This window comes from Mesocricetus auratus, unplaced genomic scaffold (assembly GCF_017639785.1).
Source record: "Mesocricetus auratus isolate SY011 unplaced genomic scaffold, BCM_Maur_2.0 Super-Scaffold_100676, whole genome shotgun sequence".
In the NCBI taxonomy this organism is placed as follows: Eukaryota; Metazoa; Chordata; class Mammalia; order Rodentia; family Cricetidae; genus Mesocricetus; species Mesocricetus auratus.
In genome coordinates, this window is record NW_024429266.1 from 85633639 (window position 1) to 85652673 (window position 19035).

Consider the following 19035-nt stretch of genomic DNA (forward strand, 5'->3'; position numbering starts at 1 on the left):
TAGCCACCACGCTGCCAGTGTCCACTTGTACCTCCATCCAGGCTCAGCGGGAAAGCTGACCACACGATTCCATTTATCATCTCCCCAGCATGAAAGCAAGTATCAACAGAATGGGGAGAAAGGAGAAAATATGGGTAGGGTGTGCTCAGGGCATGCATGGTAAGGACTGCTTGTGTGTATTTTCTCGTTGGTCTCCCCAATAAACTTATATTGTTGATGATGGAGGTTTCTGTCTTGCCAGGTCCTGCTGCCCTTCAGCCTCAAATAAACACACAGATGCTATATTAATTATAAAACTGTTGGCCAATGGCTAGGGCCTCTTACTGACTAACTCTCTCATAATTATTAACCCATAACTACTAGTCTACATATTTCTACATGGCCTTATCTTACCAGAGAGTACCTGGCACATCCTGTCTTCCTGGTCTCTACGTGGCATCTCCTCCTGGAGGCCTCTCTCTCCTTCCTCTCTACCCAGCATTCTCCTCCTCTTCTCCTAACCCTGCCTATCTCCCTGCCTCTACTGGCCAATCAGTGTTTTATTCATCACCCAATAAGAGAAACATATACAGAAGAATATCCCCCATCATATTGTCAGCTCTCTTTGGGGTCTTTCTCTGAATGTATGAGTTGATACAGGCTTCAGGCTCTGAATGTGTGACTTCTAGACCACCTAAGTGGTTGCTTGCAGACTTCTCCAAAGCTGTAGATGCCACAGGATAATCAAGATGTTGTTAATGATAATAACAGCAAATGTTCACTGAGTGCTGAGCATGTATTAGGCCCCTTAATTTGTGTGTGTGTGTGTGTGTGTGTGTCTGTGTGTGTGTGTGTAAGAAGTGGGCTGCATACATGTATGTCATAGCACACATGTGGTAGTCACTGAACAACTTTAAGGAGTTAGTTCTTTCTTTCCAGTTGATATAGGTCCCAGGGACTGAATTCAAGTCACCCACCAGGTTTGAGTGGTAAGTGCCTTTACCCACAGAGTTGTGTGTCCAGCTACTGTGTTATGTATTTAATAGTTACAATACTATATGTAACACATAACACACTTACAGGTAACACATATGTAAGTACAACACAGGACTATGTTTCAATCAAGAAAACTGAAAGCTTTTAGCGGTCATTCAATTTGGCCAATTTAGGGTCTATAAGATGACATGAGTGGGATTTCAACTCAGGTAACCTGGCCCTGAACCCCAAAGTATGACCACAAAATAGGCTAGAACCTGTGTGGCAGAAAACCCCAGGCTAACAGTGACATACACAGACAGGAGTTTATTCCTTTCTGAATCACAAAAAAAAAATGTCAGAAACCAGTGAGGCTAGTCAGTCAGGAGCCTCTGCTATCTGTCTAGCATTCCACCCCGCCTATAAGTACAGGCCTTATCATCCATTCCAAGCTGGCTGTTAGAGTTCCACCCCTGATTCTGTACTGGCAGGAGAGAGGCAAAAGACAGAACATAGCATGGGCTCAAACATCACCTACAGGGCATCAGGAACCTCTAATGGCAACTTGGACCTAATGCTACGTTGGTGAGTTGGGCTGGACCAAGTGTTAACCTGGGAAAAACCACCTTCAAGCCTATATATGACAAGTCAAATCAATAGCCTCTGTGCCCCCCATTCCCTCCTTCTACAAGTCCACCTGGGAAAACACACAAGTTTCTGGAAGAGATGGGAAAGAGATTTAAGAAAGAAGTGCCCTGACTTATTTAACTTAAGGCTCAGGAAGCGCAGCCCTGCTCTTTGGTGAGCCTTCCAGCAAAGGCAGCAGTATTTTTGTGTGTCACCACCACCTACCTCCTTTTGTCCCCTCCCACCTCCTCATTAAGACAACACCAGCCTCCTGGGAATTATTCAGATGAATTCATGGGGCCCGCGAGGCTGAGAGGCACAGCTGTTTCTAAAGCCAGGGCCTCTGCTCTGTGGTGATGGTAGTGTTCTAAGTCACTTGTTGGTGGAGGGAAGCCCTCAGGGTCTGAGGGAAGATGACTTCATGATGACTCACCTTTTGGTGACACAAGAACCGCAAGGCTGTTCACGGGCCTTTCAAATTGGCTGACATGTGCAGACTGTGGATCTGCATCTATTAACTGTGTCCTGCCTGGAGAAGTCACCCTAGCCCACGGGCTGGAGCCCAGCTGATCTCATAAGGGGCTTGCTTCCTCTTAGCCCAAAGCCTCCTACAGACACAGAAGCAGGAAGCTGACCACCAAGACCATTGATCCCTCTAACATGGGGACTCACTCCAGTAAAGAAGCTTCAAAGGTTATCTATTCCTCTTTGTGTGTCCCTGTGTGTTCAATCTTATCATAGCTGAAACAGACCTTGATTAGGCTTTTTAGTAGTTGGGGTTGTGGGAGTGATTAATCAGTCCATTCAACTCTTCCCTTGTCCTTCACACAAAAATAGAGGATTCGGGTTGAATGATGGTTGAAGTGGAAATGAAAAAGAGAGAAATGGCCGGGCGGTGGTGGTGCATGCCTTTAATCCCAGCACTCGGGAGGCAGAGGCAGGCAGATCTCTGTGAGTTCAAGACAGCCTCCAAAACCATACAGAGAAGCCCTGTCTCGTAAAAACCGAGAGAGAGAGAGAGAGAGAGAGAGAGAGAGAGAGAGAGAGAGAGAGAGAGAGAGAGAGAGAAATGTCCTAATGGTGTCATAAATCTTAAAAATTAATGATGGGGAAGAACAGGCCCATCCTTCAGAGGAGGTAAAAATTGCCCTACACTTGCTCTTAAGAACATTACAGTGAATGCCTTTAATCTTGGGGGTCAGAGGCAGGCTGATCTGTGTATTCAAAGCCAGCCTGATCTATGTCACAAATTCCAGGTTCACCACCGCTATACAGTGAGACTCTATATTTTTGTCTATGCTGCAAGCTCCGGGTTAGCCAGCGCTACACAGTGAGACCCTATATTTTTTTAAGTGTTCTCATATGGACTTCACTTTCAGTGCTCTTTGGAATGAAGTCACTGACCTCTCTATGAATCTAATTAAATCACCGAGTCCATTCTCCAGGAAAAACAAAAACACATACAAGAATCTAATTACAGTTTCTGGAAATCCGCAGGCTCCAGAAACCCAGTTATGAGTCCCAAGAGCCCAAGTCTAGGTTACAGTCAGGACAGACAGACTGCCTTGACCCCTTCCTGGTGATGAAGAGACAGGGGTGCCCTAAGGACCTACAGAAAGCCACATTGTCTAGGCTCCTGGGATACGGTTGAGTCAGAGTATGGTACTACTGTGAGTTTGTAAGCCTTGCCAGGCTTGAAGAATTGAAACTCCTAAGTTCTCTCAGTACTCCCAGTTTTCATTCTCTCCCTTCCCTTCCCTTAACATTAAAGACCATTTCAATATATTTAACAGAAACAGCAATGATGACAAAGGGAATTGAACTTGCTTGGCTTGACATCATGACATTCCTTCAGGCTTAGAGCTTCAATACAGGGGGGGGAAAGCAGGAAAGTGAGAGTAGAAGGTTTAGACTGCAGCCAGCATGGCAAAGCTTGAGCCAACACGCTCTAATCCTCGCTCTTGCTGAATTCACAGACACTGGTGCAGAGAAGCGAGGAGACAGTTACATCGGTAGATATCTCTGTGTGACTAGGTCATCTGCCGTCAGTCAATACAGGTTCAGCATCTGACATGCTAGAGAAGCCAAGCAAGCATGGCTCTTTTGGAGAATGTAGATGGATGCAGTAACCTCAGTCCCCCAGGTGAGAAGGAGGTGGACTATTGTGGAACAAGCTTTGCACACTGCAAACATGCATGGTTTTCATTGTTAATACAAAGCTGATTGGTCAATGGCTGGGCAGGAAGAGACTTGGCAAGACAGCCTAACACAGAGAGAATGCTGGGAGGAAGAAAGGCAGAGTCTGGGGTCGCCAGTCAAAGAATGAGTCAGACACACAAAATGGGATAGAGGTAAAAGCCATGAGCCTCAGGGCAGCACACAGATTAGTAGAAATGGGTAAGTTGTGAGAGCTAGTTAGCTACAAGCCTGAGCTACTGGCCAAGCATTTGTAATTAATATAAGCCTCAGTGAGTTATTTGGTGGAATGGAAACTTCAGCCAACAGTGGACTGTCCATCCTTGGGGCCTTGAGCATAAGCTGTAAGGTCTGCACAGACAGGATGCTAAGCACCAGTGCAGATATTTCAGATCTGCTCACAGAGATGTAGACTCTTTGGAGAGATGGAAGGCTAAAATGGAGATCTTAGTTGCTGAAAAGAACAAAAGGAGAGATTTTCAAACAGCGACCAAACATGGAACAGAAAGCACCTGAGAGAAGGTGTGGTCTGCCTGGAATTCGGGAGGGAAGGATGGTGCAGTTGGCATTCTGAACAAAGAGCTGTTTCTGAATCCCATCTCCACTTCCTGGAGTCCAGTCGGGAGCCACCTGAGACACTACAGACATTTGCAACCGGCTTTGCCCAGTGCCTAGTATCACCATTCAGAATCAGCACTGGCTGGACTCACACACCCAGCCAGGGAAGCAACTACCACCCAAAGAGAAATACCACAGCCTAGACTTTCCCCACATGCAATTCTTTCCAGAAAGGAAATCTGCCAAGAGGCAAGAGCTACTGAGAACAGGGCTGGGAGATGGCATATTGGAGCCATGTGGGAAAAGTTGATTTTTTTTGTCAGTGCCCACACCCAAAGATAGCAGGGGAATCAAACACATGGGCAAAGGGTCTCTTACTCCCAACCCCAGGCGTCTAGGGGGGAAGCATGTCTGTCTCCTCTAAAACTCAAAGGGCACACTGGCCCATGCAAGTCCCCCTGGGAGGACCTGTAAACAGCCAGCCTCTCCCCAACCCTTCCTACCACCTTTGGTCATTCCTACTCCCCACACACAGCAAATTAGCCTGAGTGTCAATTCAAATTGCAGGGCAAGGAAATGCAAGCCAGCAAACCAGCTCAGCGCTCTCTGGGAGTTCCCTCCTCCCTTGGAGAGCTCAACTCACACTAGCCTCTCCACGCTGGAGCCTGGGGCAGCCTGATTTCCCCTTAGGTTGTCACAGACCAATTTTCTAAACTGCATGAAAACAGAAAACTAAATCCACCAAAGCCCGGAGTCTCAGGGAACAGCTTGGCAGGCCCGAGCAACGTGCTAACAATTTCATGCTGTTTTAAGACTTTCTAACTAAGCAACAAGTACCAACAACCAGATGTGCCCTGAAACAAAAAGAAAAAAAAAGAAGAAAGAAAAAGAAAGGAAGGAAGGAAGGAAGGAAGGAAGGAAGGAAGGAAGGAAGGAAGGAAGGAAGGAAGGGAGAGAGAGAGGAAGGAAGGAAGGAAGGGAGGGAGAGAGGGAGGCAGGGAGGAAAGGAAGGAAGGAAGGAGGGAAGGAAGGAAAGAAAGAAAGAGAAAAAAGAAGGAAAGGCTCTAGGGACAGATTTGTAAAACAGGAAAAACACTCATCAAGAAGCAAAATCACCAAGCATACTGGCCTGGGGCTGGTACAGGGCTGGCCAACAGAGGCCATAATGGAGCATTCATCCAATGGGAGACTCCTGTCACTGCTTTCTTTGGGCCAGCCACACCAAAACCCCTGCTCACATCTCACAGACTGAATAGGACAAAGACAAAGGGGCAGGTGTACTCTTACGGTAATATGTTGTGGTCTGAAATGAAGAAGAGGCCAGGAGTTGATTCCATTTATGTCTGCATATATGTGAAGCGCTTCCCTGTAGATACAGAGGTCACAGTGTTGGAAAGGTGAAGAAATATCATCCCCACTCATAGGTCAGGTGATAGTCAGCAAGAAAGAGCATGAAGACAGTCTGGTCGTGTCTAAGGCAGATGGGCCCAGGGTGTGCACACACAACATGGAGGTGCCTGGGCTCAGCATGGACACCCATTAGTCAAGAGTCACACACCTTTGAAGGAAAGCCTCGCACTTGGGCCTGTGGCCCACTAAAGAAGTTTTCTTTCTAGCAAAATGAGGTTACCTCCATACCTCTGTCACTAGGACCCAGCTTAATCCTGACAGGACTTCAGTGAGATCCAGTAGAGACCAAGACCTGAGCTTGGGGTTGTCCCCATGGACCATCCCCATGAAGTAGGGTGGCCATTACTAACCCAGGATGAAAAGGCATCCATCCATCATGTTGCCTTCCATGTATACCCCACAGTTTATCTTACCACTGACTGCAATGAACAAATGTCCTGAAATTACTGTGAAATATTACAGTCTGATTACATCTAGGGATTGAACTTTGTGATCTGATAAAAATGAATATTTAAGTTTTAATATTTTATAACGTTCTATTTTGAAGATTTCAGGGATTATCTGATTGGGTTTTCATTGTATATATTTCCCTTTTTATTTTTAATGTACTTTTTTAAAAAGCTTTTTTTTAAAAAAAGGTAGCTAGGAGGAGCTGGTCCTTTCCTAGCCTGAGAGGTCACTCCAGGTCAGCAGTCTTCCCCTCGGGGAGTCCCTACTCCCTAGTAAAAGCCCATTAGCTCAGGCTTAATGCTGTCCTAAAGCCAGTGGGCCCTCTTTATTAGGGCTGTGTTTGTCACCTGTTAACTTGTTTATTGGACCAGAACGAGGGTGGAGGTCACAAGTAGGTGGGAATAGCACACCTCAGGCCTGAGCTTCCCCTTGGCCATTATTTTCCCAGAATGACCTCTAGGAGGGCGGGCTCCCGGGTTACAAAGTCCCCCCTGAGCTAACCCGTGACAGGCCAGGACAAAAAGACTGCAAACAGGCTCCTAATTAATGGGTTTGCTTAGAGCTGGTTCTCTGTTTAGGGACCTCATCCCAATAATTGCAGGCTCCATAATCATTAGTCAGTCCCTGGGCATCTTCCTGAGTACCCACCACAAGCCCAGCCCTGTTCCAGCAACTGAGAGGAGAAAAGAGCGGGAACGGAAACTAAGACACATGAAGAGCCCAGTCGGCTTGTGTGAGAGCACAGACCCACAACCATCAGACGAAGAGACACTGAGTCTCGGGGAAATGAACCGGCTCCCTGTTGCCGGTTTGGGAGAGCCAAGCCCTGAACCAGCGCCTAAACACCTCTGGAACTTTGGTTTTTTGTTCCCCAGCAGACGGCAGGCAAATACTTCAAAACCCTGTGCAGAAGCTAACTGCACAAGGCACACACTGCTGTAGACATCTAGAGAGGGGAGGGGACACAGGGCTGAGGTCTCCACGGGAGACTTCTCAAAGGAAACTAGACGATACATGGACCGGGGCTGAGGGGTGGGGGAGAAATATACACATTTGACAAATTATACTCAGGCACTTTTCTCCAATCGTAAGCTCCAGGTTGGAATGGACTGTGGAATTTGTGCCTCACTTGGGGCCAATAAATATTTAGTTAAATGTTCAAGGAGGATGTGCAGATACAGATGTGCGTGCGCGCACACATATGTGCAGGCAGACCCACCTCCAGGCTCCAAACGGTGCCTGGACTGAACCCAGTAAAAGTAGGCTTCAGCACAGGGTGAAGTATTGGCATCAGGCATCACCAGGATTAGAACGGGGGCCAAACCAAGAGAAGGAGATGTGTAGCCAAGCAGTCCTGTGACCACCCTGGACCGAGAAGGTTGGCAGCTCCTAGGGAACGTCTCATCCAAGTGCCCAATTTAGACCCTACCCAGAACATGAGAAATGCCAGAGTGGAAGAAAGGCCAAGCAATGTTGAAGAATAGAGGCTGATCAAGAGCTGGAGCCTGATCCTTTCCCAGAGATCCAGCCCTGCCTCCCCTCTGAGCTGGCCATCTTCCACCCTGTTCCATATACACAGGTGTTCAGACACCTGACTCATCCCAACCCCACACAGATTCACTCTCGAGCCTCCTGGGCACTGGCCACATCAACATCTTATGGCCCTTGCACCAACACTGAACTGGCCAAAGGTGACAGCTAGCCCATAATCTAGCCCCAGCCCATACCGCCATTAGGATATATGTGTCAGACGGAGAAGAAACCTGTGTGTGTAAAGCTATCCTCTCCTAGAACCGGAGAGAATAGCTTTATACATAGAGGTAAACTCTCTGACCCAAGCCTGTTCCCTATGGCTCTCAAGACCTGCCATGCAACCTTTATGGCAGTACACAATGTGTGTGACTTCACTGTGTTTCCACTTTAGATTTCAAAGTGGATTGTGGCCTGGAAAGCCAGGACAACTCTTCCTCTAACATTCCGGCTTCTCAAAATGTAAGACGACAGGCTAGACGCTAATGGTCAGACTCTGGCCAAAAAATTGACAAACCAAACTCCAAAGAGCCAGCAAGGCCCAGCAAGGCCCAGCCAGACCCAGCTCTATTGAATGCTCGATGCAGTTCAGAAGCCCGGGCCTCAGTGCTGTCTGAATGAGGACTCTAAGCTGCAGGGCCCTTGCAAGTGAGAGTATAGAAGACCACCCCATGCTGAAAGTTGTTCCCTCCCTGTGCCTGGCTTCTCTCCCAATCTTCCAGAGCCCCTTGCTGTTCCCGCTCTCCACTAAATGGCCGGGGAGGCAAAACAAAAAAAGCCCATTTATCATTTTAATTATCCATGAAATATTGACGTTTCTCCCACACTGAATGGAGGGTGCTCGGGGGAGATGGTTCTGGCAAGACCAGCACTCCACAATGAAACCCACCAGGAGAAGGATGAGGGAGGACTCCAAGGCAAAGAAGGATACAGGAGAGCATGCCTTCTTCCAGGCTTGTATTCCAGAAGAAACACAAAGCCAAGCCTGTGACCTCAATTTAAATTGTAGTGATTTATCACCCTGGGAAGACAGCGGTGTAAAGAGAGAAGAGACTCCAATAGGAGATAGTCTAAGCAAGGAAGTCGCAACCATGCCTGCAGGGTCTGAATCACCCATGGGCCTCACACAAGAGCACACATGGACACGAAAGCACCCAGAGGAAACAGGCTATGGCATCTGAACTCCGGCATCTTGTACCTTCCTTCTCATGAGTGAGCCCAGGGACAGTTTCTGATCAACCAGTACCTTGCAGAACATCCCCAGACATGTAAATGGCAGAATGCAGATTGGATGGATGGATGGATGGATGGATGGATGGATGGATGGATGGATGGATGGATGGGTGGGTGGATGGGTGGGTAAATAAATGGATGGGATACATAGACAGATGATAGATACATAGGCAGATAGATACATAGATAGGTAGATATATAGATAGATACATAGATACACAGGTAGATACGTAAACAATAAATAGATAGACAATGATATATATAGATGATAGATAGATACATAGATATATAAATAGATACATAGATAGGTACATATATAATAAATAGATAGATAATAGATATAGATAGATGATAGATACATAGATATATAAATAGATACATAGATAGGTACATATATAATAAATAGATAGATAATAGATATAAATAGATGATAGATACATAGATATATAAATAGATACATAGGTAGATAGGTGCATAGATAGGTAGATACATAGATAATAAATAGATAGATAATAGATATAGATAGATGATTAGATAGATAGATACATAGATTGATAAATATATGATAGATGATAGATACATATATAAATAGATACACAGGTAGATACATAGATATACTGGTAGATACATAGATAATAAATAGATAGATGATAGATTAGATAGATGATTAGGTAGAAGATAGATAGATAGATAGATAGATAGATAGATAGATAGATCTCATCTTGCACAACTTTCCAGCAGCTCTCTCTTTCTTACTCCATGCCCTTCCCACTGGGAGTCTATTAGGGGATGAGCTATTCCAAGCCAAATGAAGAGGAGACCACTCTTTTTATCAGAACACATTTCGGTGCAGCAGCCTCTACTGAAAGCCAGGCCTGCGGGGCTCAGACACGGTGTTGCACTTCAGGGAAATGCCAACTCTGTAACTGGTGAGCCCAGCTTTGCTGTCCACCCTCATGTTTTCCACATGTCTGATCTACCATCACTCCACATAATCAGCTCTCCCTCCCTCCCTCCCTCTCTCTCTCTCTCTCTCTGTGTCTCTCTCTGTGTGTCTCTCTCTGTGTGTCTCTCTCTGTGTGTCTCTCTCTGTGTGTCTCTCTGTGTGTCTCTCTCTGTGTCTCTGTGTCTCTCTCTCTGTCTCTGTGTCTCTCTGTCTCTGTCTCTGTCTCTGTCTCTGTCTCTGTCTCTCTCTCTCTCTCTCTCTCTCTCTCTCTCTCTCTCTCTCTCTCTCTCTCTTCTCCTCTCTCTCGGGTATAGACAGCCTGAACTGAATGGCTGAAGAAGAGTGTACCTCTGAGGAGTTCTCTGGAAGCCAAGTCCTGTCAGGGGAAAGTGCAAGGACATTGTCCACAAGATACAGCTGCAGACATACATACACACTCATGCTGGAGGACTCAAGGTGGCAGATCTCCTGGAGGCAAGGCTCCACACAAACACATGGACCTCACCTCAGGTGACAAGAGACAACAAAGGCCTGGAGGAAACTCTCCTCAAAAATGGGTTTTCCAAGACTGAGAGTTCCAGGCTTTCTGTAGAAGACAGTTATGAGCCGGTTACATGCCTTTAATCCCAGCACTCGGGAGGCAGAGGCAGGCAGATCTCTGTGAGTTCGAGGCCAGCCTGGTCTGCAGAGAGAATTCCAGGACAGCCTTCAAAACAACACAGAGAAACCCTGTCTGGAAAAACCAAAGAAGAAAAGAAGAAGAAGAAGAAGAAGAAGAAGAAGAAGAAGAAGAAGAAGAAGAAGAAGAAGAAGAAGAAGAAGAAGAAGAAGAAGAAGAAGAAGAAGAAGAAGAAGAAGAAGAAGACAGTTATGACATAAAACTCAGGATACACAGTTACAGTAGAATTGTGAATAATCCTCTGGTGTAAGTATGTCCCAAATTTTATAGATCACACTTGGGCCAAAAAAAAAAAGTATTTACTATTTATCTGAAATTCATACTTAACTAGATTATTTGTTGTTTATTTGCTAAACTGGGAACCCTACTTTGGAACCACTCTGTCCTACTGGAAGCAGAAAGATTCAAGATCCTACAATCTACTCACCCCTGGGGCCCCTCCCTCCTCTCAGTCTGAGCTCACCACCTTGAACACCCTTGTTTCCATTCTTCCTGATTCCTTAGTTACTCAGAGCTCCAGAGGCCCAGGAGTAATCCAGGACTTTCGTCCCTTAAGTCGGCTGCAGAAAGGTTAAAATTTTCTCCTTTTTTATATTTATTTGCATATGCATTCTGTGTACATGGGTGTTTTGTCTGTGTTTGCATCTGCGCACCAGAAGAGGACATCAGATCCCGTAAGAATTCCATGAAATTACAGTTATAGCCAGTTGTGAGCCTCCATGTGGGTACTGGGAATCTAACTTGGGACCTCAGGAAGAACAACCAGCAATTTCACTGAGCCATCTTTCCAGACCCAAGGTTAAATTTTTTTCTTTTTGTTTTAGAGAACTAAAGGTATACACGAACATTTGAATTCATATAAAAATGTAAGTATAGCTGCAATCACGTATAAGAAGATTGAATATCAATGCCCCCAGACCAGGTCTGCAGGCTTGCAGCACTGTTTTTAAGCCAGTGTTCCTTTAACAAAGCTGGGCCAACATTCTCAGCAGAGGCTAGAGCTGGCACCACATTCAAATCACCTAGAAATCTTTTTGCTCCTATCCCAGACCAATTAATTCAGACTTTCTAAGAACAGGGCTCAAGTGTCAGGCTATTTAAAGACTCCCCAGGTAATTTTAACTTGAAGCCTGCCCTGGGGTATCTATACACTTTGGAGTCACCTGAAAAAAAACAAATATATATATACATATATATATATATATATATATATATATATATATATGGATGCTTGCATTACCCTTGGCGATCCTGAATTCATTGGTATGAGATTGTGGCCTGGGTATGTGGGGGCATATTAAAATTTTCCAGGTGATTTTAATACGCCACAAAGTTTGAGAGGCACAGCTCCTGGAACTTCAATATGCTTCTGATCTCCCAGGGACCCTGCTAAAAATGCAGATGGTGACTCAGTAAGCCCGGGGTGGGGCCTTTGAGTCTGCCATTTAACAAGTCTCAGGTGAGACCTCACTTTGGCTCAGGTGATCCTACATCAGAGGATCCCAAGCCTGGAAGCCGGATGTCTGTCAAAATTACCTGGGGAGCCTTAAAAAAAATCTACCTTGGACTGGGATTGCTCCACTCCCCCCCCCCAAAGATGCTGATGTAACTAAGAGGGCCCAGACATCAGGATCATAAAAGGCCTCCAGGTGGTTCTATTGCCATAGCCAAGGTTAAGAACCTTGGCTGGAGACCAACACCCAAGTGTCATTTTACAAGTGGCCCTCTGACTCACCCAGCTGGAAGAAGGTGCTTTCTCCCCCCTGCCCTTCCTCCCACTTTGGGCTGAACGAAGCCTGTGGTTCTTAGTCACACTGCAGAAGAGAGAGGATTGCCGTAATACCCCAATGCTATGAGTAGCCAGATCCACCCAGCCTGCCTCGCTCTGATTACCAACTGTGCTTGCTCAATTAGGATTCGCCAGCGGAGCCATGAACCACAGAAAAGGCATTGTCACAGAGAGAAGAGACTCTGGGCTTGACAGGCACTATCAATCACAAACACCGAGCATTTTCACCACTCGGCATTTCTAAAGTCTGTTCACACGAAACCTTTCCTTCTCCTACCTCATCCCTTTGAAATGGAGTTGGAGTCACACGCTGGACAAGAAGTGACATGCAGAGAATGAAAGGGAGAATGTGGAATTTAGAAAATTATTACTCTATTTGGGGCGTACTTACCATGAAACTGTTCATGAGTCTTGTTTTCTAAGGGTGACCGTAAACACCGCCTCCTTAGCCGCTTTTATCCTCGGACAGGGCCTGTATCTTTTGTTGGACGGTGGATCTTGCTTATGGATCCATGTCTTGATTGTACATGGAGTTTGTGTACAGCACGAACTCTAAGGTGCAGAATCTGCAGGTCGCTGAAGTGTCACAGTCTACTGAAATGGGTCTGGAACCAATAAGGTACACATCAAACTCAAGTGCATTTAATTTTCATTGCTACCTGGAGGGAAGTCTCGCATGGCTCTACATGCACGAAATTAAACATGAAAGCCTGTCTAAAGTGTAGAAATGATACTTAAAATGACCCGCAAATAGGGTAAAACATGGAAGCCCAGCCCGTGGTCGCATTCTTGATCATATTTCTTTCCATAGTGGAGATGACACCCAACCCCTAAGAAAATCACAAGCGGCCTGAACACATGGCAGATCTGAAGGAGAACTAAAGGCTTTCTTTCTGTCATGCACCAGCAGGGCTTCTAGCTCCAGTTACCCCGGAATCTCTTCCAAGTGGGAAAAAAATCGCATTCTGACCTTATGTGGAAGAAAAAAATAAGGAAGGCAAATGAAATGAAGCAAGTCCCTCCTCAATCTCAGCCCTTTCCTTCCCACCCCCACTCCACCCCAACTCTGTTCCTTGGCCAGTGAGATAATGGAAGGTTCTGCTCCTGCAGCTGACACAGGCTGGGGGGCAGACACCCACTCTGGGCACTTCCAGCCAACACTGACCTTTCAATCATGGAAACATTCCCCAGACCGACACTAATCGGGGGGGGGCACATCTGGCGTTTGGACTGTGTCCAGATGGGAGTTTGTGTTAGTCAAGTCAGCATGATAACCCTCGGGGGAGGCTGGGGAGGAGAGAATGTACCCCTCCTGAGAGCAATCACCGTCTTTGGTTTGTGTGTGAGACATGATCACGCTGTGGCCTGGGAGCCATAGAACACAGACCACCTAGTCCCTGTTCACCCCACTCTCCCATTCCCGGCAACCAAACACACGAATGCGCGCGTGCGCGCACACACACACACACACACACACACTAATGACGCTTGATAAACATGTGTGGAGTTTCACAACCAGTCAGAGCTAGTCTAAAACGCAGGGTTCCCAGACCCACAGCAGTTCACCTCCTCTGTCCCCAGACACTCTCTCCAAGTGTAGTGAATTCCCTTAAGATAACAGGCAAGCCAAGGTGATGAAAGGAATCCAGCTGTTTCTTCTTGTTTATAACTTCCTTCGGTTTGCAAATGTTTGGGGTGATTCTCCAAAGCAGCGATGAAGCCCTTGGTCACTTCCATCTCTCTCTCTCTTTCCATCGACCCCATTTCTCCTTTGGATGCGCAAGACTTCCCAACTGGTTTCTGAATTTTTATCAGAAGTAACTATGGCTCCCTGGCTCCCATTCCTAGGGCAGTGGACCACAATTAGGACGAAGACACTCTGATAGCAAAGGTCCTACCTACCACACTGACCACGAATGACCTTGGGCATCTCTCAGCCTCTGCCTCAGCTTAGTCTGACACCTGTTAAAGCTATGAACAACTCTGCTAAAGAGGTAATCAAGCCAACCAAAGCCAGGATGAAAGGGATCACGCCCCCATCCACACACTGTCTGCAGCTGTTAGAAGCAAGTTCTTCCCTTGGCCCCCGCAGCACCCTACCAAACTGTCTATCCCAGCAATCCTCTTCTACCTCCAGGCCCACATTACAGAGATCTGAAGCTCGCCTGCTCAAATCACAAAGCAGCTAGTGGGGGTCTTCTGAGGTAAACCGTTGATAATTAGAGAGCTGGCCATCCTCTTCCCTTCATTTCCATGGAGAAAGCGGGAGACAACCCAAGTAACAGGAGGACAATGGTCAAGGGTCAAAGATAAATTCCAGCCTGTATGCTTACTACGTAGCTTGCATGGTTGCTGGGGCTACTTCCTTCTGTTTGAGCCTCCATTCAAAAGGCATCTATCATCCCCGTCTAGTCAATTCTGTCCTTCAAGAATGGCTGGAAAAGCAACATATCTCTGCTCCAATTCTCCTACTCACCAGATAACCATGTCCATTCATATCCTGCGGTGTCCACAGACAGGGCAGTAGTAACCGGGACAGACAAATGGCCACCCTTGCCACTTTAGGGACCAGTTAAACAGCTCTACCACCACCACCACCACCCTCAGGAAGTCGTTTCTAACACTCTCTAAGCTCTGTGGTCTCCTAGAAGCAGCTCACTGACACTGTCACTCTGTCTGAGGCACTCGGCTGGTGCCAGCATTTTTTTTCCCCTCTTCCACCAGCGACTTGGTACAAAGCCATTCCAGGTCCTGTGCCAAAGCGGTAATTCACAACACTCATCAGAATCTGCGCCCATCAACTGATTCAGCATTCCCTCTCCCTAGCAGAGGCAGCAGCCCTGACACCCTCACATCCAGCCTCCCAGGTCACTTATTTACATCATATGTGCGATCTGGGTCTCAGAGCCTGGTTCCCTGTGCACAAACATGTAAATGACTCAGCCTTCTTCAAGAGGCCACCAACCCATCCCACGTCTTGATAGCCAAGCCAGAAAGCCTCTTAGAGAAGACTAAGGATGGGAGAGGGGGTGTTTGTAGTGTTCCCGTGGAAACCATAGGGCCAACTTCCAAGCAAGAAAGACTAGCTGTCCTTGGGGCGCAGCTTGGCCAGAGTGTCCACAGAAGCCAAGGGAGAGCCTGGCCTGGGGCAGCTGTAGACATAAGCCTGGGATCACCACGGACCTCAGACCACACTGGCTCCTGCCGTCTCCTGTGTGAGACCTTGTCCCACACGGAGAGCTGACCCACCACAGACACCCCATCTGGCCTCCGGAGCGGTTTCTTCAGCACAGCTCCAGAGCCAAATTAAACGTTCGTTCTAAGTCTACAGACAAAAAGGGTTTTGACTGAGTTCTGTGTTTTAGAGAGTGAGTGAAATTCCATTAACATTTTAGGGGTGGGCGAGGAGGATGACAAATAACAACTTGTCTGAATGTTTTACATTTCTCCTGCTGCCTCGGGAAGGTTCACCATGAGGTCATCCACGATAAGGAGCAAGACCTCCCAGCCGGACTGTCCCTCAGCCCCAAGAGGACACTGCACAGAGATAAACTGACTTGGAAGCTGCCTTGCCCTAGAGAAGCGCAGCAGGCAGGAGGTTTACAGGGAGAGGGTTCCGCATATCTAGGAGGGAAAACCATGACCACATTCGGGATCACAGTTTCTCACAGCTCAACATTCACAGGCTGGGGAAGAAATCGCTAGCTCACCAAAAAAGACATATAGTCAAGCCAGGCATGAAAAGTATATGCCTATAATACCACCTCTCAGAGGGCTGAGGCAGGATTGTGAGTTCAGGTCAATCCAGACTATATAGAAATATCCTATCTCAAAAAAACAAACAAACAAACAACAACAACAACAACAGGACAGTAAACTCAAGAAACAAAACAAAAGCAAAAACAAGGCTTGGCCCTGTAAGACACTTAGTGCGGAGATAATAAATCTAATAATAGACATGGAGGTCTATGCCAAGTTTACTGTGACACTCACATAATCGTCATAGCAGCCTTAAAAGACTAAAACTGGCATATGCCTATTTTACAGATAGGAAAGCCAAGATGCCAGCTCAGGACGCATAGTAAATTAAGGGAATAGAATCCAAACCAAGGTCTCTATCACAAAGTGCAACTCCTGTTCACACAGTAGACTAGCTAACCTTAAAAGAAATAATTATATCCGCTAAATCCATTAACAGTTAGCGACTAACCAATTAAAAGTGTGTGAGTGTGTGTGTGTGTGTGTGTGTGTGTATGTGTGTGTGTGTGTGTGGTCTTGGGAAGAGCTGTAAGCTTCCAGAAGATGGCCTTGGCTTCATTTTTGATGAGGCAATCATTCATAAACTTGAAAAGTGATGTGAATCTGACCAGCATCTTCAGTAGACACATCACAGTGGTCATCATCAACGTGCTGGAATAAACTCTGCCCTTCAAGACACTCACTTCTCCCAGCAGAACACAGCCATGCATGATGGGCTGTGCTGAGACTCTAATGGAGGCCTCTGGTGCCCCATGTATTTAGTCTAACACCAACACATAATCGCTCCACTTCTTGGAGGAGTCAGACACTGGGTCCTTCAGGATATAAGGCCAGAGGGAGATAGGGACGATCTCAGGCACTTAATCTTGCCCAGAAATGTCCTCAGTCTTCCTCTCCCCACCTTCCTCACTCATCAGCATTAGTGCAAAAGATTTCAAGACATCTCAGAAGATGGGCATAGAGGTGAAATTTTGACTTTCAGACAATTTTTTATACATTTTATTTAAATTAGAAACCATCTTATTTTACATATCAACCCCAGTTCCCTCTGCCTCCCATCCTCCCATGCCTCCCAACAACTCTCCCACACACTCCCCAGAAAGAGTGAAGGATCATCAAAGTCTGTCACATCATTTGGGGTAGGGCCCCCCAACTGACACCCACATTCAAGGGGTCTGGTTCTGTCCTCTGCTGGTTTCCCAGCTGTCAGTCCGTGAGCTCCCCCTTTCAGTCAATTGTTTTCTGGTCACTCTCCTCTTGGTCTAGCCTGGCTGAATCCTTCATGTACAGAGGGCAGGAGTGGGATAGTGGAGCTCAAAGTCTATGCAGAATATTTATAGCAAGGTGGAGAAAAGAAAGACAAAATGAGAAGCCAGAAGAGGAGACACAGTTGTACACTTAGGGAACCTAAGGAGTCCCCGAAGTCCAGAAGGACCAGCTCAGTAAAAGTTTTCAGAGGCGATAAAGGTAACTCGCTGTCAATTGAGGCAGATATTGCTGAAGAAACAAGTGAAATTAATTCCTTTCTCAAGCCACCATATAGGTGAATGGCTACCAGATGGTCAGACAGAAGTACCTGTCCACAAGCTGCTGGAAAGAAAACAAAAACAAGAAAGAATAAGATTGAGGTGGTGCACGCCTTTAATCCCAGCACTAAGGAGGCAGAGGCAGGTGGATCTCTGTGAGTTCGAGACCAGCCTGGTCTACAGAGCGAGTTCCAGGACAGCCAGGGCTACACAGAGAAACCCTGACTTGAAAGACAAAAATAATAAAGAAAGAAAGAGAGGGAGGGAAGGAGGGAGGAAGGAAGGAAGGAAGGAGGAGGAGGGAGGAAGGAAGGAAGGAGGAAGAAGGAGGGAGGGAGGAAGGAAGGAAGGAAGGAAGGGAGGGAGGGAGGGAGGGAGGGAGGGAGGGAGGGAGGGAGGGAGGGAGAGAGGGAGGAAGAAGGACAGAAGGAAGGAGATCCTCCTGAGAGCAGGTGGGCATACCTGTACACTGACCATGAAACAAGACCACACATGGTAGAAAGAGCTGTGGGGACAATCAGTTGGAGCTACTCCTTAGGCTGCTGGAGCTCCAGGATGAACCACCTTCCAAGACAAGCCATCAGTACCAACAGAGGCCAAAATGGAAAAGCAGAGATCCAGGAGGCTCTAAGAAAACCTAACTCACATCCTAGACAAGTCACTTGACCAAAGGACAATAATGTTTTCTTGTACACTTCTCCAGCACTTCTGCTGGGGGCTTTTCCAGTGTCTGGGGCAGCTGAACCAGCTGTCTACGATTCTTGCCTCTTTTACCCTTAATCGTGGGCTGGACCTAGTGACACACATCCAATGAATGGGATATGGGGGATGGGGGAAGATAGCCTATCACTTCTGTTTAAAAAAGAAAACAACTAAAACTCAACTGGGACTCCTGTCTCTGTCTCAGGCTTGTCCCTTTCAAATTCATTCTCCTGTAATCATCTTTCCTGGAGCTTGATGTAGTATTCTTCCTAAAGTGTGTGTGCGTGTGCGTGTGCGTGTGCGTGTGTGTGTGTGTGTATGAGAGAGACAGAGACAGAGACAGACACATACAAAGAGAGAGAGACACACACACACAAAGAGAGAGAGAGACATACACACACAGAGAGACAGAGAGAAACAGAGACAGACACATACAAAGAGAGAGAGACAGAGACACACACACAAAGAGAGAGAGAGAGAGAGAGAGAGAGAGAGAGAGAGAGAGAGAGAGAGAGAGAGAGAGAGAGAGAGAGAGAGAGAGAGAGAGAGCTCCAGGAATAAGAGAGAGCTCAGTTAGCCTAGTCATGCCATAGTTCCATCCCCTCCCGATCAATCTCCTGCCAGCCACAAATTAGCATTACACAGGCATTACAGGGCAGCGCCCCAGGATGAGTAG